This window comes from Balaenoptera borealis, assembly GCF_965194805.1.
Source record: "Balaenoptera borealis genome assembly, chromosome: 6".
Classification (NCBI taxonomy): domain Eukaryota; kingdom Metazoa; phylum Chordata; class Mammalia; order Artiodactyla; family Balaenopteridae; genus Balaenoptera; species Balaenoptera borealis.
The window spans coordinates 43,993,597-44,018,700 of record NC_138863.1 but is presented as its reverse complement, the minus strand read 5'-3'; the positions used below and the strand labels follow the sequence as shown (position 1 = coordinate 44,018,700).

The 25,104-nt window shown below is 39.5% G+C and overlaps 1 long non-coding RNA gene across 1 annotated transcript in view; it reads right to left on the bottom strand.

Moving 5' to 3' along the window:
• The window catches only part of LOC309631254, a 276,030-nt gene that overhangs the window by 40,738 nt on the left and 210,188 nt on the right, over positions 1–25,104 (bottom strand). The gene's annotated exons all lie outside the window — the stretch shown is intronic.

Here is a 25,104-nt window from a genome sequence, read left to right as displayed (position 1 = left end):
CAGTCCCGTTGAACCTGTCAGAAGGCAGGGGGAAACAAGTGCTTTTTCCTGTCCTTAATTAGTAAAACCACTTGGGTAAAAGCTTTAAGATTTGGTGATTATGAGCACCTAGTGTACCTTTACAATTATAGTTGATGGTATTGAAAGACTTGAAACCTAAATAAGCATGCAAGGAATTTCCTAACATATGGTCTGCTCACTTGGCTACTCAAATGTTTTAAGTATTACTGACACAGTACCCATTTTGCTGGTGACTTCACTTAATACTGCACTGAGTTTTCAAAAGAAAATCAACAAGACATTAACCTAATGAAACTAGGAGGTCTATCTCTTATAGGAAATGAATTCAGTTAGTAAAAAGCTGAAGTTAGAATTGAGCAAACGTGTTGTGTTTGTAACAGCTTGAAGCATAAGACCAAATATGGTAGCTGCTATTTAACTAAAAACCAACTTATGGTCCAGCTGTGTGCATGGGTGGTGTTTCAGGGAATACAGGCTTATTTATTTGTTATTATCTGTGGGTGTTCTCAAAAATGAGATTCTCAAGTGGGCCTAAAAAGTTAATAAAAGAATGATCCAATGTCCAGAAATTTGTTTTTATTGTAAATATGTTTAATCTAAAAAATCCTTCCTGTTGACTGTTTCTTTAGTGACTATGATTCTTATTTTACATAGAAGTGATCAAAAGCTAAATGCCAGTGTTTTTCTTACTTTCTGAGTATGCAGCAGTTAAAGCTTTAAAACCTCCTCTCTGGCCTTTGTTTCTACTGACCTACGAAATATTTTTAAAAAGGAAAAAAACACCTCTATGGTGTTTTAAATTTTTTATGCAGAGCTAATCAGAAATTTAGAAATTTATTTTGTAAGTTCACAATCAACTGATAAAGTTAGAATCCAAAAACTTAACTGTGTTTAACTTTTTAAGTTCAACTTATAAATAAATCTTTTTCTATCCATAAATTTATTTTTAAATTTTTATTATAGTTGCTTTACAATGTTGTGTTAGTTTCTACTGAACAGCAAAGTGAATCAGCTATATGTATACATCTATCCCCTCTTTTTTGGATTTCCTTCCCATTTAGGTCACCACAGAGCATTGAGTAGAGTTCCCTGTGCTATACAGTAGGTTCTCATTAGTTATCTATTTTATACATAGTATCAATATCAATATTAAGGGAACTATGAATAATGGTTGACTCCATTTACAAAATTGGTTAAGATCCTTTATATTTTTATTCTTTCATATTCTTCCTGTCTACTAAGGGCCACAACATTTTGAAGTATTAAAACAATATCCTATTGAATTCTGGGTCTCCTGGTTGTGTCTGTTTGGTCACAGTTTCCAAGATTTTATTATTCTGACAGCTAAATAATCTACTTCCAAGTATTGCTCCCAATAAGGTTAAAGGTCTATTCTTTACCAGTTCATCTTCAGTTAAAGGAAATTTTTATGCCATTTTTGTAGCAATTGCATAAAACTTGCAAGAGAAATGCGAGTTTTGTGATTCATCAGAAACGAATCACAAAAAATGCTGATCTTAGTTTTATTTCAACATCCATATCAAATGTTTAGTTATGATCCTTTTTCTGTTGCCTCTAATTTTTTTTACTGTATGATACAATTGCTGTCTGTTTAAGTTTTCCAGTGTAACTTCTCAAAAGAATTGACTTCTTCACAATCTTGGAAATAGAGTTAATTGAATGCTGCCATCAAACATAATATTGCAAAATGCAGATTAAGTACATGTAACACTGGTTTAAGATGGTAGCGCCAAACAAATGTTACAATCAACCTGAGAATTTTTGTCATCAGCCTATTAAGAGTGACAAATTTTGTGAATTTCCTGGTAGTCCAAACAATTTGGTAATCAACCCAGGCTAGTTTTGCTGTGGGTGAGTACCAGTGATGGTATAAGTTAGATTGTGCTTCATATTTACACATTCTGAAACCTTATGAGTCATCTTTGCATTAAAAGCTTGCACCTCATAAATTTATGCTAAAAGTGCCGTGTTCAACACCCACACACAATCCTAAGCAAATAAGGCCGTTCTCATGTAACTGTCACAGACACCCTCTGCTGACAGGTCACTAAGGCTCAAGTATGTAGGAAGGTATTTAAGTAGTGCACACGTAGGTGGAATCTTAGCGGTAACTGGCTCAGCAGAGGCATTTTATAATTTTCTGAGACTACCTACCATCCTCAACTGTGAACTGTTAAGCCAAACATCTGTGGTCTAGCCCCATGCCCTGCTATTTAGTATCCTTCCCAGAAGACAAAATGATCTTTTTGGTAGCATGTTCTCATACTGTGGGTCCTCCAGAGTCACATGATTTTAGTTACAATTCCAAAAAGGAGTACACACTTTCTACCCTCAGGTCTCTGACAACAATGTAAGGATGTTTCCTATCAACAGTTAAAATGGATTAGGTCATCTTTTTCCTTTCTGAAATCAGCCAGTTATTCTATCATCAGAACATGCCCATACATTGATTGAGTGAATTTCTTCTGCATGCATCAGCTAATTCTCAAATTGGAGCACATCTTTCTGAGTTTTACTTATGGGAATACAGCTTGTGTAAAATAAGACAGACATATCACAGATATAACCAGGTACTTAACTCCAATTCTTAGAAGATTAAAAAGCAATATCCACTTGTTAAAAAGTAACATGGAAGGTGAAATAAATTTTAGGTTACCTAACTTATTCAAAGAGAAGAAAAAAATATTGTAATATTTAAAAGTGAGGAGAGATAAAGATCTAATTTCCCAAGATTTTAACTATTATGTATATAATAGTTTATAGGAAAAATAAGTCACTTGTATGCTCCTTTATTAAAAAGACAACTAGTTGTGCTTTGCAAAGCACATGATCTAAAACTGAGGTTTATACTTCTAGTGACAGTGGTAGGAGTGCCATATATCAAATTTACCATTTTCTAGCACTGGGCTAACTGCTGTACATTTAATCCTCTCCACAACTCCAGGGGGTAATTATTATTATCCTCATTTTACAGATGAGGAAACGGAGGTTTCCCCAGATTAGGTAATTAGTTATCACACCCCTAGTAAGTAGTAACTTGGGCCAGTCCACTTGTTGGATGCCAGTCCATGTGCACCCTATCCTGTCAAATTTCCTCTCAACTGAGTGGCCTGTACTGTATCAATGTTTGACACAATAAACACTTTGAAATGCAGATACAGCTTAACTATACACACATGTAGAAACTACTGGGCCAAGACATGGAAAGAACCTAAATGTCCCTTGACAGAGCAATGGATAAAGAAGATGTGGTGTTTATATACAATGGAATATTACTCAGCCATAAAAAAAGAATGAACCAATGCCATTTGCAGCAACATGGATGGACCTAGAGATTATCATACTAAGTGAAGTAAGTCAGAAAGACAAATACCATATGGTATCACTTATATGTGGAATCTAAGATATGACACAAATGGGCTTCCCTGGTGGCACAGTGGTTAAGAATCCGCCTGCCAAGGCAGGGGACACGGGTTCAAGCCCTGGTCTGGGAAGATCCCACATGCCATGGAGCAACTAAGCCTGTGCGCCACCACTACTGAGCCTGCGCTCTAGAGCCCACGAGTCACAACTGCTGAAGCCCGTGCACCTAGAGCCCGTGCTCTGCAACAAGAGAAGCCACCGCAATGAGAAGCCTGCACACCGCAATGAAGAGTAGCCCCCGCTCACCACAACTAAAGAAGCCTGTGCACAGCAACGAAGACCCAATGCAGCCAAAAATAAAAATAAATAAATAAATTTAAAACAAATAAATATGACACAAATGAACATATCTACAAAACAGAAACAGACTCACAGATAAAGAGAACAGATGTGTGGTTGCCAAGGGGGAGGGGAGGTGGGGGAGGGGAGGTGGGGGAGGGAAGGATTGGGAGTTTGGGATTAGCAGATGCAATCTAGTATGTCTAGGATGGATAAACAACAAGGTCCTACTGTATAGCACAGGGAATTATATTCAGTATCCTGTGATAAACCATAATGGAAACGAATATGAAAAATATATAAATGTATAAATGAACCACTTTGCTGTACAGCAGAAATTCACTCAACATTGTAAATCAACTATACTTCAATAAAAAAATTTTTTTAAAAACTAGAAAAAATTATCAATAGTTATCTTGGGCAGAGTAGAAGGACGTGCCTTCACTCCCTCTTGTGAGAGCACTGGAATCACAACTAACTGCTGAACAGTCATTGATAGGAAGACACTGGAACTCAGCAAAAAAGATACCCCACATACAAAGACATAGGAGAAGCCACAATGAGACGGTAGGAGGGGCACAATCACAATAAAATCGAATCCCATAACTGCTGGGTGGGTGACTCACAAACTGGAGACATCTTATATCACAGAAGTCCACCCACTGGAATGAAGGTTCTGAGCCCCATGTCAGGCTTCCCAACCTGGGGGTCCAGCAACGGGAGGAGGAATTCCTAGAGAATCAGACTTTGAAGTCTAGGGGATTTGACTGCAGGACTTTGACAGGACTGGGGGAAACAGAGACTCCACTCTTGGAGGGCACACCCAAAGTAGTGTGTGCATCAGGACCCAGGGGAAGGAGCAGTGACCCCATAGGAGAGTGAATCAGACCTACCTGCTAGTGTTGGAGGGTCTCCTGCAGAGGTGGGGGGTGGCTGTGGCTCACTGCAGGGACAAGGACACTGGCAGCAGAAGTTCTGGGAAGTACTCCTTGGTGTGAGCCCTCCCAGAGTCCGCCATTAGCCCCACCAAAGAGCCAGGTAGGCTCCAGTGCTGGGTCACCTCAAGCCAAACAGAGAGGGAACCCAGCCCCACTCATCAGCAGACAAGTGGATTAAAGATTTACTGAGCTCTGCCCACCAGAGCAACACCCAGCTCTACCCACCACCAGTCCCCCCCATCAGGAAGCTTGCATAGCCTCATGCACCAGAGGGCAGACAGCAGAAGCAAGAAGAACTACAATTCTGCAGCCTGTGGAATGAAAAACACATTCACAGAAAGATAGACAAAATGAAAAGGCAGAAGACTATGTACCAAATGAAGGAACAAGATAAAACCCCAGAAAAACAATTAAATGAAGTGGATATAGGCAACCTTCCAGAAAAAGAATTTGGAATAATGACAGTGAAGATGATCCAGGACCTCGTAAAAAGAATGGAGGCAAAGATTGAGAAGATGCAAGAAATGTTTAACACAGACCTAGAAGAATTAAAGAACAAACACCTAGAAGAATTAAAGAACAAACAACAGACAGAGATGAATAATACAATAACTGAAATGAAAAATACACTAGAAGGAATCAATAGCAGAATAACTGAGGCAGAAGAATGGATAAGTGACCTGGAAGACAATATGGTGGAATTCACAGCCATGGAACAGAATAAAGAAAAAAAGAATGAAAAGAAATGAAGACAGCCTAAGAGACCTCTGGGACAACATTAAATGCAACAATATTTGCATTATAGGGGTCCCAGAAGGAGACGAGAGAGAGAAAGGACCCGAGAAAATATCTGAAGAGATTATAGTCGAAAACGTCCCTAACATGGGAAAGGAAATAGCCACCCAAGTCCAGGAAGCGCAGAGAGTCCCAGGCAGGATAAACCCAAGGAGAAAAACGCTGCGACACATAGTAATCAAATTGGCAAAAATTAAAGAAAAATTATTAAAAGCGACAAGGGAAAAGCGACAAATAACATACAAGGGAACTCCCATAAGGTTAACAGGTGATTTCTCAGCACAAACTCTACAAGCCAGAAGGGAGTGGCACGATATGTTTAAAGGGATGAAAAGGAATAACCTACAACCAAGATTACTCTGCCTGGCAAGCATCTCATTCAGACTCGATGGAGAAATAAAAAGCTCTACAGACAAGCAAAAGCTAAGAGAATTCAGCACCACCAAACCAGCTCTACAACAAACGCTAAAGGAACTTCTCTAAGTGGGAAACACAAGAGAAGAAAAGGACCTACAAAAACAAACCCAAAACAATTAAGAAAATGGTCAGGGGAGGAGAGAAGATGGCGGAAGAGTAAGACGCGGAGATCACCTTCCTTCCCACAGATACAGTAGAAATACATCTACACGTGGAACTGCTCCTACAGAACACCCACTGAACGCTGGCAGAAAACGTCAGACCTCCCAAAAGGCAAGAAACTCCCCCCGTACTTGGGTAGGGCAAAAGAAAAAAGAAATAACAGAGACAAAAGAATAGGGACGGCACCTGCACCAGTGGGAGGGAGCTGTGAAGGAGGAAAGATTTCCACGCACTAGGAAGCCCCTTCGCGGGCAGAGACTGTGGGTGGCAGAGGGGGGAAGCTTCGGAGCCACGGAGGAGAGCGCAGCCACAGGGGTGTGGAGGGTAAAGCGGAGAGATTCCCGCACTTCCCGCACGGAGGCTCGGCGCTGACCAGCACTCACCAGCCCGAGAGGCTTGTCTGCTCAGCCGCTGGGGCGGGCGGGGCTGGGAGCGGAGGCTCGGGCTTCGGTCGGGTCGCAGGGAGAGGACTGGGGTTGGCGGCGTGAACACAGCCTGAAGGGGTTAGTGCACCACAGCTAGCCGGGAGGGAGTCCGGGAAAAAGTCTGCAGCTGCCGAAGAGGCAAGAGACTTTTTCTTCCCTGTTTCCTGGCGCGCGAGGAGAGGGGATTCAGAGCGCCGCCTAAACGAACTTCAGAGACGGGCGCAAGCCGCGGCTAACAGCGCGAATCCCACAGCAACAGGGGCGCAGAGGGAAAAACGGAGAGATTCCCGCACAGAGGCTCGGCGCCGAGCAGCCCGAGAGGCTTGTCTGCTCCCCCGCCGGGGCGGGCGGGGCTGGGAGCGGAGGCTCAGGCTTTGGTCGGATCCCAGGGAGAGGACTGGGGTTGGCGGCGTGAACACAACCTGAAGGGGTTAGCGCACCACAGCTGGCTGGGAGGGAGACCGGGAAAAAGTCTGCAGCTGCCGAAGAGGCAAGAGACTTTTTCTTGCCTCTTGGCAGGAGACTTTTTCCTGCCTCTTTGTTTCACGGCACGCAAGGAGAGGGGATTCAGAGCGCCGCCTAAACAAGCTACACAGGCGGGCGCGAGCCGCGGCTATCAGCGCGGACCCCAGAGACGGGCGTGGGACTCTGGGGCTGCTGCTGCCGCCTCCAAAAAGCCTGTGTGCGAGCACAGGTCACTCTCCACACCGCCCCTCCCGGGAGCCTGTGCAGCCCGCCACTGCCAGGGTCCCGTGATCCAGGGACAACTTCCCCGGGAGAACGCACTGCGCACCTCAGGCTGGTGCAACGTCACGCCGGCCTCTGACGCCGCAGGCTCGCCCTGCCTCCTCTGTACCCCTCCCTCCCCGCGGCCTGGGTGAGCCAGAGCCCCCGAAGCAGCTGCTCCTTTAACCCCGTCCTGTCTGGGCGGGGAACAGACAACCTCAGGCGACCTACACGCAGAGGCGGGTCCAAATCCAAAGCTGATCCCCAGGAGCTGTGTGAACAGAGATGAGAAGGGGAAATCTCTCCCAGCAGCCTCAGAAGCAGCGGATTAAAACTCCACAAACAACTTGATGTGCCTGCATCTGTTGAATACCTGAATAGACAACGAATCATCCCAAATTCAGGAGGTGGACTTTGGGAGCAGGATATATTAATTTTTCCCCTTTTCCTTTTTTTTTTGTGAGTGTATATGTATATGCTTCTGGGGGAGATTTTGTCTGTATAGCTTTGCTTTATAATAGCTTTATTTTACTTCACTATATTATAGCCTCTTTCTTTCTTTCTATTTTTTCTCCCTTTTACTCTGAGCCGTGTGGACGAAAGGCTCTTGGTGCTTCAGCCAGGCATCAGGGCCGTGCCTCTGAGGTGGGAGAGCCAACTTCAGGACACTGGTCCACAAGAGACCTCCCAGCTCCACGTAATACCAAACGGCAAAAATCTCTCAGAGATCTCCATCTCAACATCCAGACCCAGCATCACTCAATGACCAGCAAGCTACAGTGCTGAACACCCTATGCCAAACAACTAGCAAGACAGGAACACAGCCCCATCCATTAGCAGAGAGGCTGCCTAAAATCATAATAAGGCCACAGACACCCCAAAATACACCACCAGACGTGGACGTGCCCACCAGAAAGACAAGATCCAGCCTCATCCACCAGAGCTCAGGCACTAGTTCCCTCCACCAGGAAGCCTACACAACCCACTGAACCAACCTTAGCCACTGGGGACAGATACCAAAAACAACGGGAACTACGAACCGGCAACCTGTGATAAGGAGACCCCAAACACAGTAAGATAAGCAAAATGAGACGACAGAAAAACACACAGCAGATGAAGGAGCAGGGTCAAAACACACTAGACTTAACAAATGAAGAGGAAATAGGTAGTCTACCTGAAAAAGAATTCAGAATAATGATAGTAAGGATGATCCAAAATCTTGGAAATAGAATAGACAAAATGCAAGAAACATTTAACAAGGATGTAGAAGAACTAAAGAGGAACCAAGCAATGATGAAAAACACAATAAATGAAATTAAAAATACTCTAGATGGGATCAATAGCAGAATAACTGAGGCAGAAGAAAGGATAAGTGACCTGGAAGATAAAATGGTGGAAATAACTACTGCAGAGCAGGATAAAGAAAAAAGAATGAAAAGAACTGAGGACAGTCTCAGAGACCTCTGGGACAACATTAAACGCACCAACATTCGAATTATAGGGGTCCCAGAAGAAGAAGAGAAAAAGAAAGGGACTGAGAAAATATTTGAAGAGATTATAGTTGAAAACTTCCCTAATATGGGAAAGGAAATAGTTAATCAAGTCCTGGAAGCACAGAGAGTCCCATACAGGATAAACCCAAGGAGAAACACGCCAAGACACATAGTAATCAAACTGTCAAAAATTAAATATAAGGAAAACATATTAAAGGCAGCAAGGGAAAAACAACAAATAACACACAAGGGAATCCCCATAAGGTTAACAGCTGATCTTTCAGCAGAAACTCTGCAAGCCAGAAGGGAGTGGCAGGATATACTTAAAGTGATGAAGGAGAAAAACCTACAACCAAGATTACTCTACTCAGCAAGGATCTCATTCAGATGTGATGGAGAAATTAAAACCTTTACAGACAAGCAAAAGCTGAGAGAGTTCAGCACCACCAAACCAGCTTTACAACAAATGCTAAAGGAACTTCTCTAGGCAAGAAACACAAGAGAAGGAAAACACCTACAATAACAAACCCAAAACATTTAAGAAAATGGGAATAGGAACATACATATCGATAATTACCTTGAATGTAAATGGATTAAATGCTCCCACCAAAAGACACAGGCTGGCTGAATGGATACAAAAACAAGACCCATATATATGCTGTCTACAAGAGACCCACTTCAGACCTAGAGACACATACAGACTGAAAGTGAGGGGATGGAAAAAGATATTCCATGCAAATGGAAATCAAAAGAAAGCTGGAGTAGCAATTCTCATATCAGACAAAATAGACTTTAAAATAAAAACTATTACAAGAGACAAAGAAGGACACTATATAATGATCAAGGGATCGATCCAAGAGGAAGGTATAACAATTGTAAATATTTATGCACCCAACATAGGAGCACCTCAATACATAAGGCAAATACTAACAGCCATAAAAGGGGAAATCGACAGCAACACAATCATAGTAGGGGACTTTAACACCCCACTTTCACCAATGGACAGATCATCCAAAATGAAAATAAATAAGGAAACAGAAGCTTTAAATGATACATTAAACAAGATGGACTTAATTGATATTTATAGGACATTCCACCCAAAAACAACAGAACACACATTTTTCTCAAGTGCTCATGGAACATTCTCCAGGATAGATCATATCTTGGGTCACAAATCAAGCCTTGGTAAATTTAAGAAAATTGAAATAGTATCAAGTATCTTTTCCGACCACAACGCTATGAGACTAGATATCAATTACAGGAAAAGATCTGTAAAAAATACAAACACATGGAGGCTACACAATACACTACTTAATAACGAAGTGATCACTGAAGAAATCAAAGGGGAAATCAAAAAATACCTAGAAACAAATGACAATGGAGATACGATGACCCAAAACCTATGGGATGCAGCAAAAGCAGTGCTAAGAGGGAAGTTTATAGCAATACAAGCCTACCTCAAGAAACAGGAAACATCTCGAATAAACAACCTAACCTTGCACCTAAAGCAATTAGAGAAAGAAGAACAAAAAACCCCCAAAGCTAGCAGAAGGAAAGAAATTATAAAGATCAGGTCAGAAATAAATGAAAAAGAAATGAAGGAAACAATAGCAAAAATCAATGAAACTAAAAGTGGTTCTTTGAGAAGATAAACAAAATTGATAAACCATTAGCCAGACTCATCAAGAGAAAAAGGGAGAAGACTCAAATCAATAGAATTAGAAATGAAAAAGGAGAGGTAACCACTGACACTGCAGAAATACAAAAGATCATGAGAGATTACTACAAGCAACTCTATGCCAATAAAATGGATAACCTGGAAGAAATGGACAGATTCTTAGAAATGCACAAACTGCCGAGACTGAACCAGGAAGAAATAGAAAATATGAACAGACCAATCACAAGCACTGAAATTGAAACTGTGATTAAAAACCTTCCAACAAACAAAAGCCCAGGACCAGATGGCTTCACAGGTGAATTCTATCAAACATTTAGAGAAGAGCTAACACCTATCCTTCTCAAACTCTTCCAAAATATTGCAGAGGGAGGAACACTCCCAAACTCATTCTACGAGGCCACCATCACCCTGGTACCAAAACCAGACAAAGATGTCACAAAGAAAGAAAACTACAGGCCAATATCACTGATGAACATAGATGCAAAAATCCTCAACAAAATACTAGCAAACAGAATCCAACAGCACATTAAAAGGATCATACACCATGATCAAGTGGGGTTTATCCCAGGAATGCAAGGATTCTTCAATATACGCAAATCAATCAATGTGATACACCATATTCACAAATTGAAGGAGAAAAACCATATGATCATCTCAATAGATGCAGAGAAAGCTTTCGACAAAATTCAACACCCATTTATGATAAAAGCCCTGCAGAAACTAGGCATAGAGGGAACTTTCCTCAACATAATAAAGGCCATATATGACAAACCCACAGCCAACATTGTCCTCAATGGTGAAAAACTGAAACCATTTCCACTAAGATCAGGAACAAGACAAGGTTGCCCACTCTCACCACTATTATTCAACATAGTTTTGGAAGTGTTAGCCACAGCAATCAGAGAAGACAAAGAAATAAAAGGAATCCAAATCGGAAAAGAAGAAGTAAAGCTGTCACTATTTGCAGATGACATGATACTATACATAGAGAATCCTAAAGATGCTACCAGAAAACTCCTAGAGCTAATCAATGAATTTGGTAAAGTAGCAGGATACAAAATTAATGCACAGAAATCTCTTGCATTTCTATACACTAATGACGAAAAATCTGAAAGTGAAATTAAGAAAACACTCCCGTTTACCATTGCAACAAAAAGAATAAAATATCTAGGAATAAACCTACCTAAGGAGACAGAAGACCTGTATGCAGAAAATTATAAGACACTGATGAAAGAAATTAAAGATGATACAAATAGATGGAGAGATATACCATGTTCCTGGATTGGAAGAATCAACATTGTGAAAATGACTCTACTACCCAAAGCAATCTACAGATTCAATGCAATCCCTATCAAACTACCACTGGCATTTTTCACAGAACTAGAACAAAAAATTTCACAATTTGTATGGAAACACAAAAGACCCCGAATAGCCAAAGCAATCTTGAGAACGAAAAATGGAGCTAGGGGAATCAGGCTCCCTGACTTCAGACTATACTACAAAGCTTCAGTAATCAAGACAGTTTGGTACTGGCACAAAAACAGAAATATAGATCAATGGAACAGGATAGAAAGCCCAGAGATAAACCCACACACATATGGTCACCTTATCTTTGATAAAGGAGGCAAGCATATACAGTGGAGAAAAGACAGCCTCTTCAATAAGTGGTGCTGGGAAAATTGGACAGGTACATGTAAAAGTATGAAATTAGAACACTCCCTGACACCATGCACAAAAATAAACTCAAAATGGATTAAAGACCTAAGTGTAAGGGCAGACACTATCAAACTCTTAGAGGAAAATATAGGCAGAACACTCTATGACATACATCACAGCAAGATTCTTTTTGACCCAGCTCCCAGAGAAATGGAAATAAGAACACAAATAAACAAATGGGACCTAATGAAACTTAAAAGCTTTTGCACAGCAAAGGAAACCATAAACAAGACCAAAAGACAAGCCTCAGAATGGGAGAAAATATTTGCAAATGAAGCAACTGACAAAGGATTAATCTCCAAGATTTACAAGCAGCTTATGCAGCTCAATAACAAAAAAACGAACAACCCAATCCAAAAATGGGCAGAAGACCTAAATAGACATTTCTCCAAAGAAGATATACAGATGGCCTACAGACACATGAAAGAATGCTCAACATCATTAATCATTAGAGAAATGCAAATCAAAACTACAATGAGATATCATCTCACACTGATCAGAATGGCCATCATCAAAAAATCTAGAAACAATAAATGCTGGAGAGGGTGTGGAGGAAAGGGAACACTCTTGCACTGTTGGTGGGAATGTAAATTGATACAGCCACTATGGAGAACAGTATGGAGGTTCCTTAAAAAACTACAAATAGAACTACCATACGACCCAGCAATCCCACTACTGGGCATATACCCTGAGAAAACCATAGGTCAAAAAGAGTCATGTACCAAAATGTTCATTGTAGCTCTATTTACAATAGCCAGGACATGGAAGCAACCTAAATGTCCATCGACAGATGAATGGATAAAGAAGATGTGGCACATATATACAATGGAATATTACTCAGCCATAAAAAGAAATGAAATGGAGGTATTTGTAATGAGGTGGATGGAGTTAGAGTCTGTCATACAGAGTGAAGTAAGTCAGAAAGAGAAAAACAAATACAGTATGCTAACACATATATACGGAATCTAAGGAAAAAAAAAAAAGGCCATGGAGAACCTAGTGGCAAGACGGGAATAAAGACACAGACCTACTAGAGAATGGACTTGAGGATATGGGGAGGGGGTGGGGTGAGACGTGACAGGGTAAAAGAGTGTCATGGACATATATACACTACCAAATGTAAAATAGATAGCTAGTGGGAAGCAGCCGCATAGCACAGGGAGATCAGCTCGGTGCTTTGTGACCACCTAGAGGGGTGGGATGGGGAGGGTGGGAGGGAGGGAGATGCAAGAGGGAAGAGAAATGGGAACATATTGTATATGTATAACTGATTCACTTTGTTATAAAGCAGAAGCTAACACACCATTGTAAGGCAATTATACTTCAATAAAGATGTTTAAAAAAAAAAATAGAGCACAGACCTAAATATAAAACACAAAGCTATAAAACTTCTGGAAGATAACATGGAAGAAAATCTTCCAACTCTACAACACTCTGGAAAAGGCAAAACTATGGAGACACTAAAAAGATTAGGGGTTGCCAGGAATTAGGGACAAGAGAGGAATGATGAACAGGTAGATTACAAGAATTTTTAGGGCAGTGAAACTATTATGTATGAGATTGTAATGGTCAATACATGTCATTATACATTTATCCAAACCTATAGAACGTACAACACAAATAGTGAACTCTAATGTAAAACTTAATTAACAACAATATATCAGTATTGGTTCATCAATTGTAAAAATGTACCACTAATGCAAGATGTTAATAATTGGGGAAAAGGGAATGGGGCGTTGGCAGGAGAATAGAATAAATGGAATCTCTATATCTGCTTAATATTTCTGTAAACCTAACACTGCTCAAAAAAAAGTTTCTAATTAAAGGAACAGTGGCAGAGAGAGTTGTAGATTTGTAGCAAAGTGCTGATTCATGAAGGTTTTAGATATTTAACAAAAATGCAGTAAGTGATTGCTTAGGGCTAGGAGGCTTGTGGGGATAGTAGGGTGATAGGTATGGGATTTCTTCTTGAGGTGACAAAAATGTTTTAAAATTAACCGTCGTGATCATTGCACATATCTGTGAATATACTAAAAACGACTGAATTTTACACTCTAAATGGATGAGTTATAATCATATGTGAAATATATCTTAATAAATCTGGCTAAAAAATTAAAAAAAAAAAAAAAAAGAAAATGGTCATAGGAACATACATATCAATAATTACCTTAAACGTGAATGGATTAAATGCTCCAACCAAAAGACACAGGCTTGTTGAATGGATACAAAAACAAGACCCATATATATGCTGTCTACAAGAGACCCTCTTCAGACCTAGGGATACATACAGACTGAAAGGCGAGGGCATGGAAAAAGATATTCCATGCAAATGGAAATCAAAAGAAAGCTGGAGTAGCAGTACTCATATCAGATAAAATAGACTTTAAAATAAAGAATGTTACAAGAGACAAGGAAGGACACTACATAATGATCAAGGGATCAAACCAAGAAGAAGATATAACAATTATAAATATATATGCACCCAATATAGGAGCACCTCAATACATAAGGCAACTGCTAACAGCTATAAAAGAGGAAATCAACAGTAACACAATAATAGTGGGGGACTTTAACACCTCACTTACATCAATGGACAGATCATCCAAACAGAAAATTACTGAGGAAACAGAAGCTTTAAATGACACAATAGATCAGATAGATTTAATTGATATTTATAGGACATTCCATTCAAAAACAGCAGATTACACTTTCTTCTCAAGTGCGCATGGAACATTCTCCAGGATAGATCACATCTTGGGTCACAAATCAAGCTTCAGTAAACTTAAGAAAACTGAAATCATATCAAGCATCTTTTCCGACCACAACGCTATGAGATTAGAAATCAATTACAGGGAAAAAACAGAGGAAAACATAAACACATGGAGGCTAAACAATACCTTACTAAATAACCAAGAGATCACTGAAAAAATCAAAGGGTATATCAAAAAATACCTAGAGACAAATGACAATGAAAACACGACGATCCAAAACCTATGGGATGCAACAAAAGTAGTTCTAAGAGGGAAGTTTATAGCAATACAATCCTACCTCAAGAAACTAGAAAAATCCCAAATAAACAATCTAACCTTACACCTAAAGGAACTAGAGAAAGAAGAACAAAGAAAACCCAAAGTTAGTAGGAGGAAAGAAATCATAAAGATTAGAGCAGAAATAAATGAAATAGAAACAAAGAAAACAATAGCAAAGATGAATAAAACTAAAAGCTGGTTCTTTGAGAAGATAAACGAAATTGATAAGCCATTAGCCAGACTCATCAAGAAAAAGAGGGAGAGGACTCAAATCAATAAAATTAGAAATGAAAAAGGAGAAGTTACAACTGACACAGCAGAAATACAAAGGATTATAAGAGATTACTACAAGCAACTCTATGCCAATAAAATGGACAACCTGGAAGAAATGGACAGATTCTTAGAAAGGTATAACCTTCCAAGACTGAAGCAAGAAGAAATAGAAAATATGAACAGACCAATCACAAGTAATGAAATTGAAACTGTGATTAAAAGTCTTCCAACAAAAAAAAGTTCAGGACCAGATGGCTTCACAGGTGAATTCTATCGAACATTTAGACAGGAGCTAACACCCATCCTTCTCAAATCTTTCAAAAAAATTGCAGAGGAAGGAACACTCCTAAACTCATTCTATGAGGCCACCATCACCCTGATACCAAAACCAGACAGAGATACTACAGAAAAAGAAAATTACAGACCAATATCACTGATGAATATAGATGCAAAAATTCTCAACAAAATACTAGCAAACAGAATCCAACAACACATTAAAAGGATCGTACACCATGATCAAGTGGAATTTATCCCAGGGATGCAAGGATTCTTCAATATATGCAAATCAATCAATGTGATACACCATATTAACAAATTGAAGAAGAAAAACCATATGATCATCTCAATAGATGCAGAAAAAGCTTTTGTCAAAATTTAACACCCATTTATGATAAAAACTCTCCAGAAAGTGGGCATAGAGGGAACCTACCTCAACATAATAAAGACCATATATGATAAACCCATAGCAAACATTATTCTCAATGTTGAAAAACTGAAAGCATTTCCTCTCAGATCAGGAACAAGACAAGGAGGTCCACTCTCACCACTATTATTCAACATAGTTTTGGAAGTCCTAGCCACAGCAATCAGAGAAGAAAAAAAAGTAACAGGAATACAAATTGGAAAAGAAGAAGTAAAACTGTCACTGTTTGCAGATGCCATGATACTATACATAGAGAATCCTAAAGATGCCACCAGAAAACTACTAGAGCTAATCAATGAATTTCATAAAGTTACAGGATACAAAATTAATCACAGAAATCTCTTGCATTCCTATACATTAACAATGAAAGAACAGAAAGAGAAATTAAGGAAACAATCCCATTCACCACTGCAACAAAAAGCATAAAATACCTAGGAATAAACTCACCTAAGGAGGTAAAAGACCTGTACTCAGAAAACTGTAAGACACTGATGAAAGAAATCAAAGATGACACAAACAGATGGAGAGATATTCCACGTTCTTGGATTGGAAGAATCAATATTGTGAAAATGACTACACTACCTAAAGCAATCTACAGATTCAATGCAATCCCTGTCAAATTACCAATGGCATTTTTTACAGAACTAGAACAAAAAACCTTAAAATTTGTATGGAGACACAAAAGACCCTGAATAGCCAAAGCAATCTTGAGGGGAAAAAATGGAGCTGGAGGAATCAGACTCCCTGACTTTAGACTATTCCACAAAGCTTCAGTAATCAAGACAATATAGTACTGGCACAAAAACAGAAATATCGATCAATGGAACAGGATAGAAAGCCCAGAGATAAACCCATGCACCTATGGTCAACTAATCTATGACAAAGGAGGCAAGGATATACAATGGAGAAAAGACAGTCTCTTCAATAAGTGGTGCTTGGGGGCTTCCCTGGTGGCGCAGTTGTTGGGAGTCTGCCTGCCAATGCAGGGGACATGGGTTCAAGCCCTGGTCCGAGAAGATCCCACGTGCCATGGAGCAACTGAGCCCGTGTGCCACAACTACTGAGTCTGTGCTCTAGAGCCCGCGAGCCACAACTACTGAAGCCCATGTGCCACAGCTGCTGAAGCTTGCGCACCTAGAGTCCATGCTCTGCAACAGGAGAGGCCACCGCAATGAGAAGCCTGTGCACCGCAGTGAAGACTGGCCCCTGCTCTCAGCAACTAGAGAGGGCCTGCGTGCAGCGGCGAAGACAAAATTTAAATCAATGAATAAATAAATAAATTTATTAAAAAAAGAAAAGTGGTGCTGGGAAATCTGGACAGCTACTTGTAAAAGAATGAAATTAGAACACTCCCTAACACCATACACAAAAATAAGCTCAAAATGGATTAAAGACCTAAATGTAAGGCCAGACACTATAAAACTCTTAGAGGAAAACATAGGAAGAACACTCTTTGACATAAATCACAGCAAGATCTTTTTTGACCCACCTCCTAGAGTAATGGAAATAAAAACAAAAATAAAAGAACGGGACCTAATGAAACTTAAAAGCTTTTGCACAGCCAAGGAAACTATAAACAAGATGAAAAGACAACCTTCAAAATGGGAGAAAATATTTGCAAATGAATCAACAAAGGATTAATTTCCAAAATATATAAACAGCTCATGCAGCTCAATTTAAAAAAAACAAACAACCCAATCCAAAAATGGGCAGAAGACCTAAATAGACATTTCTCCAAAGAAGACATACAAATGTTCAAGAGGCACATGAAAAGCTGCTCCACATCACTAATTATTAGAGAAATGCAAATCAAAACTACAATGAGGTATCACCTCACACCAGTTAGAATGGGCATCATCAGAAAATCTACAAACGACACATGCTGGAGAGGGTGTGGAGAAAAGGGAACCCTCTTGCACTGTTGGTGGGAATATAAATTGATACAGACACTATGGAAAACAGTATGGAGATTCCTTAAAAAACTAAAAATAGAATTACCATATGACCCAGCAATCCCACTACTGGGCATATACACAGAGAAAACCATAATTCAAAAAAACACATGCACCCCAATGTTCACTGCAGCACTATTTACAATAGCCAGGTCATGGAAGCAACCTAAATGCCCATCGACAGACAAATGGATAAAGAAGATGTGGTACATATATACAATGGAATATTACTCAGCCATGAAAAGGAACGAAACTGGGTCATTTGTAGAGACATGGATGGACCTACAGACTGTCATACAGAGTGAAGTCAGAAAGAGAAAAACAAATATCGTATATTAATGCATATATGTGGAATCTAGAAAAATGGTACAGATGAACCGGTTTGCAAGGCAGAAATAAGAGACACATGTAGAGAACAAATGTATGGACACCAAGGATGGAAAGTTGGGGGCGGGGTGGTGGTGGGTTGAATTGGGAGATTGGGATTGACATATATACACTAATATATATAAAATAGATAACTAATAAGAACCTGCTGTATAAAAAATAAACAAATAAAATAAAATTTTAAAAAGTTATCTTAAAATACTGGTAAATTCTCAGATGTAACAGTAATGTTAGTAAAATATTGTTTATGTTATATTTTTTTATAAAAGGAACTATTGGGCTATATGCATATGAGTATAGATCCACTGGTTAGTTGTTAGTGGTGTCTAGATTCCAGCAAAAGCTTCCTAAAGGAAGCAAGTGTCAAGCCATTCTGAAGGCAGCAGAGAAGTTAAGGGGCATTACACTGCTTTAGAGCTAGCACATATGAAAGGCCCAGGTTGGGGAGCAGAAAAGTGACATTCAGGTACCACTGGGAAATGTAATGGACTGGAGCAGAGAATTTAGATAAAAATTTAGAGATGAAACATCTAGAAAAAAAATGCCCACTAAATGGAGTCTTTTGAAACTCATACAAAGTTCTCATTTAATTTGGGAAGCAATTAGGAGTTTTTGAGGAGGGGAGTGAAACAGTCCAAAAATGTTTGAAACAGGAAAAAGTAATATAAATCAGATCCTTAATATAAGGTATTCCAAGGAGCCTCCAAAAAGCTTGATTCTGGCTCTGACATGTGGAAAGACTGACTAGGATGCTGTTGCAGTGTTCAGCCTTCAGGTGGTCAAACTAAACGCGAGCAGTGAGAATAAGGAGCAAGGGGAATAATACTTAAGGCTGTCCAATCATTCAATAATTCATTAATTCAGCAAACATTTGTTAAGCCACCTGCTTAAAAATATCCAGGTACAGTGTTAGGAACTGGGGATGAAAAGATCATAAGACATGGTCCCCCCCCTTTGAGAGATACTCACTGTCTAGCAGAGGAAGACAGTGATTGTTGTTGATGATGAATTGGCAGGACTTGATAATAGACTAAAATAAATGTCTGGCTCATGTGAAGGGAACATATTGGTCAACTGGATAAAAAATTATCCATGTTTGTGGCCCTGGGAAAAGGAGGGAATAGTAGCACCACTTTACAGAGGAATTTAGGAAGGAAAGTGAGTTTTGGTGTTCAATAATATTTTGTTTCAGACAGGTTCAATTTGGAAGTTATTGGTATATGTGAGAGCATTGCCTTGTAGGCAGCAAGAAATATCAAACCAATGATAATGATGGTCTAAGCTAGATTGGATTTTTGAGAATTTAAAGTCATTTTCCTAGAGAGACTCCACCAAGAGCAAAGTTAGTTATAGATAAACTGATAATCCACAAATAAACCTAAAAGGACCCCCGAATAAAGGTTTAGGTGTGTTTTGTGTGTGTCGTTTAGAGGGAAGAAAGGTAGGAGGGACTGAGTGAAGGAAAAAATTAGCTAGATTTCAAACCATGTTTCACTTCATTTGCGCCTCCAAATTTCACCCACAAATTATTTATTACAAAGGGGAAAAGCTAATTTTACAATTGTGAAATCTAGTTTATTATCCTTTCCTGAAATGAGTGGAAAAATTCTAGAAACAGCACCTTTATTTAAAGCTTGCAAGGCTATCTTTATCATTACAATTGTGACTGAATTAATCCTTTCCACAAACCAGCAAATTTGGCATTATTTTTCTCATTTTATGAAAGAAAAACTGCACTGAGAGGTTTAGGAGCTCACTGATACTTTGAGAAGGAATTAGTTTGCAGGTGACAATTGTTTCTGCTTTGATTTCTGTCTTTAATGAGGAAAGAAAATCAGACTGTGCATTTAAAAAATATAGGTTGCCTCCAGCCCCTTTATGTGGACCAGTGTGAGGGCTCCAATGAGACAATTACAAAAGGTTGAGGAAGAAGCAGCATAGGCACTGACGGCTTAAGATAAATTCAAAATCAAATGTAAAGATTGTTACTTTGTTTCTTAAATGGAGAGTCTTTTTTTAAGATAGCGAAATCATGTGTTGTTTTGTTAAATATTTTCTTAAAACTCAAAGGTGTTCTAAATCCAACAAAAATTATCATGAACATTTTTTAGGCATGCATGTAAGGACAAGGTGACCTTAAGAACAAATTAAGGTATGATTCCTGAACTTGAAACATTTATAATACAAAACAGATGACATTATTCTGAACAAATTTAAAGAATAAGAGAAAAAATTACAAACTGTGCCCACCATCCAGACCCATACTCTGCCTTCACTCAAGGATGTGCATACCAGGAATGGGTATCATTGTGGGCCATCTTGAAGGCTGCCTTCCACGGGCAGGAGAGGACAATGAGCTCTGTTTGACATGCTGAGTTTGAGAGGCCATCAGTTTATCTTAGTGGAGCTATTTAGGATTTACTTGGAAACAAAAGTCTGGAGATCAGGAAAGCCTGGAGCTCAGGTCAAGACTGGGGTCATGCATTGGGGGGTTACTGGTGTCTTATAAATGGTAGTTGAAGCCATGGGAGTGAATGAGAGAGGGTAGAAATAGGTGAAAGTTAAAGATAGAATCCTGGGAAATATTAACTCATATGGAGCATGTGGAATGAGAGGAACCGCCAGAGATACAAAAGAAAGGGCAGTTAGAGAGAAGAACAGAGAGAGAGAGTAACATCCTGGAAGCTACAGAGTAGAGGTCATCAGTAATGTCAAATTAGACAAGAGTCACTTAGGATGAGAACAGGCTGTTGGATGTGATTATTAAGTAGGGCACTGTTAACCTCTAAGAGTGTGCTACCAAACAGGGTAATTGGGGAAAAGAATTGGTGCAATTGTTTAATGCAATTCGCTAAAGTAAAATACAACATACTGATAAAAGTAAATAGAGTATGAAAATTAGTAATGGCCTTGATATAGGGCATCTTTTATTCAAATCTAAGGGTGGCCTATTCCTTGATAAACACCACATCCCTCCTTCATCACAGATTAGACAGATTTACTTAGAGCTATTTGACACACCCCAGCTCACTGTGCAAGCCAGAATTCAGTGCATCTAGATCCCTTAAGCTCCTCAGCTCTGCCCCTGTCACACAGTCTGCATCTCAAAAGGCTGAAGTAGAATCCCACAACAACTGATCAGGAACACCAAACTTCACAGCAGAACAAATTTGTGTAAAAGAAAACATTTGGGTTTTTTGTTTGTTTTGTTTTTCTATGCATCTCAGTAAAATGAGCTTTTAACTGTAAAATACTAATGACTCAACCCATGATGCCAGGCTACCAAAGTAAACATCTGGCTGTTTATAATAATCTTGTGTTTATTTGTTCTAAAACACTTCATTTATTTTATCACTGCTTATTTGCAGTTTTTATGTCTTCAAAAATAGGTAGTAAAAAACAAGAATGAAGAGAATGTTTAGAAGAAACCAGTAAAAATTCACCAATGTATATGTATTTTTAAAGATTTAAAATATATTTTAACCTCTAGAATGTACTTGTTTTCCTCATGCTAAGGGCAGCTTTGAGTTATGATTAAAACACTCTAATAGCTGTAGTTTAGCCAAAACATACTCTCCCTGATCTCACAGAAATGATGAATTTGGTGACTTTAATTCTATGAAAGTAAACTGGATACATCTGCTCTTTGCTTCTGCCACCAAAGGGAGTGAATGTATACATAGCAGAGCCTAAGAAGGAATATGTGCCCAACCACATCCTGGCAGCTTTGGGAAGATAGGATGTGCCCAAACTCAACACTGGAATTGGGAGTAAAGAGCTATAAAAACTAATATTTTAGTAGCCTACAATCCGTTATTCTTGAACTATTCTATGTAGTAGCCTACAATCCACTATTGTTAAAGTACAAGGTCATTAACTTTTGTAAAAATCTTTGGGTTAAGAAAATTACACTAGCCTCATTCTTTGTAATTTGCTATTTTTAACTTAATAAAAGTAGCTTTTGAAAGTCACTTTATTCTCTCAAAATCTCTCACAAGATGTCCATTTTATGTTTGTTTGACTGCAGATGGGGCACCAGAATTCTGAGGTAGAATTTATAACATGGGTGGTGATACATACATACACACATATAGATGGAAGAATCTAAGGAACTGTTTCTATTGAAAGAGGGTAGAATGTTAAGATCATCTGCCCAATTCCCTAAATGAACCTGGGCCCAGCTGTTAAGTGACTTGTCAAAGGTCTCACAACTGAGAGGTGATAGACCCACGGTGAGACCCTAGGTCCCTGTCTCCCTAGTCCAGTGCTCTCTCTCCTGCACCATCCTGCCTCTCCGCTAGGTGAAGAGTGCACCCCTAAACAAAACAAAAAACTTTACTATTAGTGGTTAGAGAAAATTCAGGAAACATGAATTTGAGTTCTGGCTCATCTACCATTTATTTGCCATCAACAAGTCACTTATATCTCTACATTTATAGCTTCATTTCCTTTAACCAGAGAAGTACACTTTGGTAATTCAAAGACATGTGCTATATAGGTTAAGGACTGGGGGTCAGAAAGCCTCTGTTTTTTAAAAATTAATTAATTAATCAAGTTTTGGCTGCGTTGGGTCTTTGTTGCTGCGCACGGGCTTTATCTAGTTGCGGCGAGCGGGGGCTACTCTTCATTGAGGTGTGCAGGCTTCAGTAGTTGTGGCATTCGGGCTCAGTACTTGTGGCTTGCAGGCTCTAGAGTGCAGGCTCAGTAGTTGTGGCACACAGGCTTAGTTGCTCCACAGCATGTGGGATCTTCACAGACCAGGGCTCAAACCTGTGTACCCTGCATTGGCAGGCGGATTCTTAACCACTGTACCACCAGGGAAGTCCCCAGAAAGCCTCTGTTTTATAACTGGTTTTATCTTCAGGTGACGAGACTTTTAAACAAGTCATTAAAACTTTTTGACCTTCAGTTCTCTCATTTGTAAGATGTGGATCATAAGAGATGCTCTCCAAATCCCAGGACTGCAGTGGAATTATGGCATATAAAAGACATAAAAGTGTTGTAAACAGTCACGGTCTTTTATGAGGTACAGATATTGCCTTACCTGATTCCATGGGTATCCCCAAGAATCCAGGAGGCTATCCTTATAATGTTTAAGTTATTGCTAATAGTAACTGAGGAAAAAAAATTATTGGAGTCTGCAACCTATCTTTCCATTAAAGAACATGCTTTGCTTATTTGTTACAATCCGATTTAAAAAATAAAAAGGGTTTTATTCAAGCACCTGGGAGGTGCTGTCCTGCAGCAAAAGAACACTGACTGAGGTTCGGGGTGCTGGATTCCAGTCCTTGGCTCTGCCATTGTCTTAATGTGTGACTTATCAGATCACATCTTTGCTGTACTTTAATTTCCTCTTCAGTAAAAAGAAGGTTGGGCTTTCACTGGTTGTTAACTCATGTCCTTCTGATAATCCGATGAAGTATATTGATCCTCTCCTCATAATTCACCCAGGCCTTAACTTTTGCATAAATTTCAATGGACTAATAGCTTCACCCAATATAGAATGGACTCCAGGTTAGGAATCCCTAACCTCATTGGTCTCTTCTGGATTTAATTGTCTAGGAAAGCTACAACCAAGCTGTCTATGTCTATTTTGGACAAAGATAGCATTCCATTTTCAGTTAGCTTTTTTTATTCATTAGAGTTCAACCTGGATCCTGCAGATGGTAGGAGATTTCTGGCACAACATCACCCCATAAGTAGTTGAAATTTGCGAGGAAAAGGATCTGATGGCCTCAGTATTATTTAAAATAGGAACTCCTGAATCTGTCATCCCATATCTTAAGCATAGGTAATTTTTGGCTCTCACATCTAGGCCAACAACTAAAATACAATGGCACTTTATATAACAAGTTCTCAAATCTTTGCTCATATTAAAAAGAAATTTAAGAAATTGAAAAGCCCCTCTTTCCTTGAAAAGATACACGGAAAGGGAAGAAATAAACTTGGATTATGTTCTTCTTCTTCTTTTTTTTTTTTTTGATATTAACCTGTTCTGAGAATCAGGTGAATGGGTGACAGACTACATACTCTGTCAATTATATAATGACTACTGTGAGCTCTTGGTTGACTGCAAAAGAGTCCATTCAAATCAGTTTAGGCACACAGGGAAGTTTTTTGGAAGAATACAAGTATATCGCAAGGAATCCAGGGCAGGATATCAGTACAGCCTCAGGAAGAACAAATGCCCAAGAAGCTGGGAATTCAGAAGTGATGTTTATTTGTTTCCACTCTCTCAGAGAAGCTAAATGTTTCCTAGTTTCCCCTTCCCTCTGAACATGCGCTTCATCTGTCCCACTAGCAGTGTCTGCTTCAGAATACTCATGGCTGCCCAGCTAATAAGCATGACTTTCTGTCCAGATCCCAACTAAGATTGAAAGCCCAATTCCAAATTTCCTCCAGGGGGGATTTGATTGCTCCAGCTTAAGGCAGGAGGAGTCATGGGAGCAAAATTTCCCATAAGCTTTCCTTAAAAGAGGGTGTCAGGAAGAGTGAAAATAATAGGGAAAGGAAATGACTTTCATCCCTAGCATATGGCAGATCTCAAGTCAAGGCGAGGGCATCAACATCAGGAGCATCTGAGGCTTGTTGGTAGTGACTGAGGTTGGAGCACTCACGCTTGCTCCCAAAGTCCAGTCTCTTCCTGCTACTCTTCACGCTCAGAGG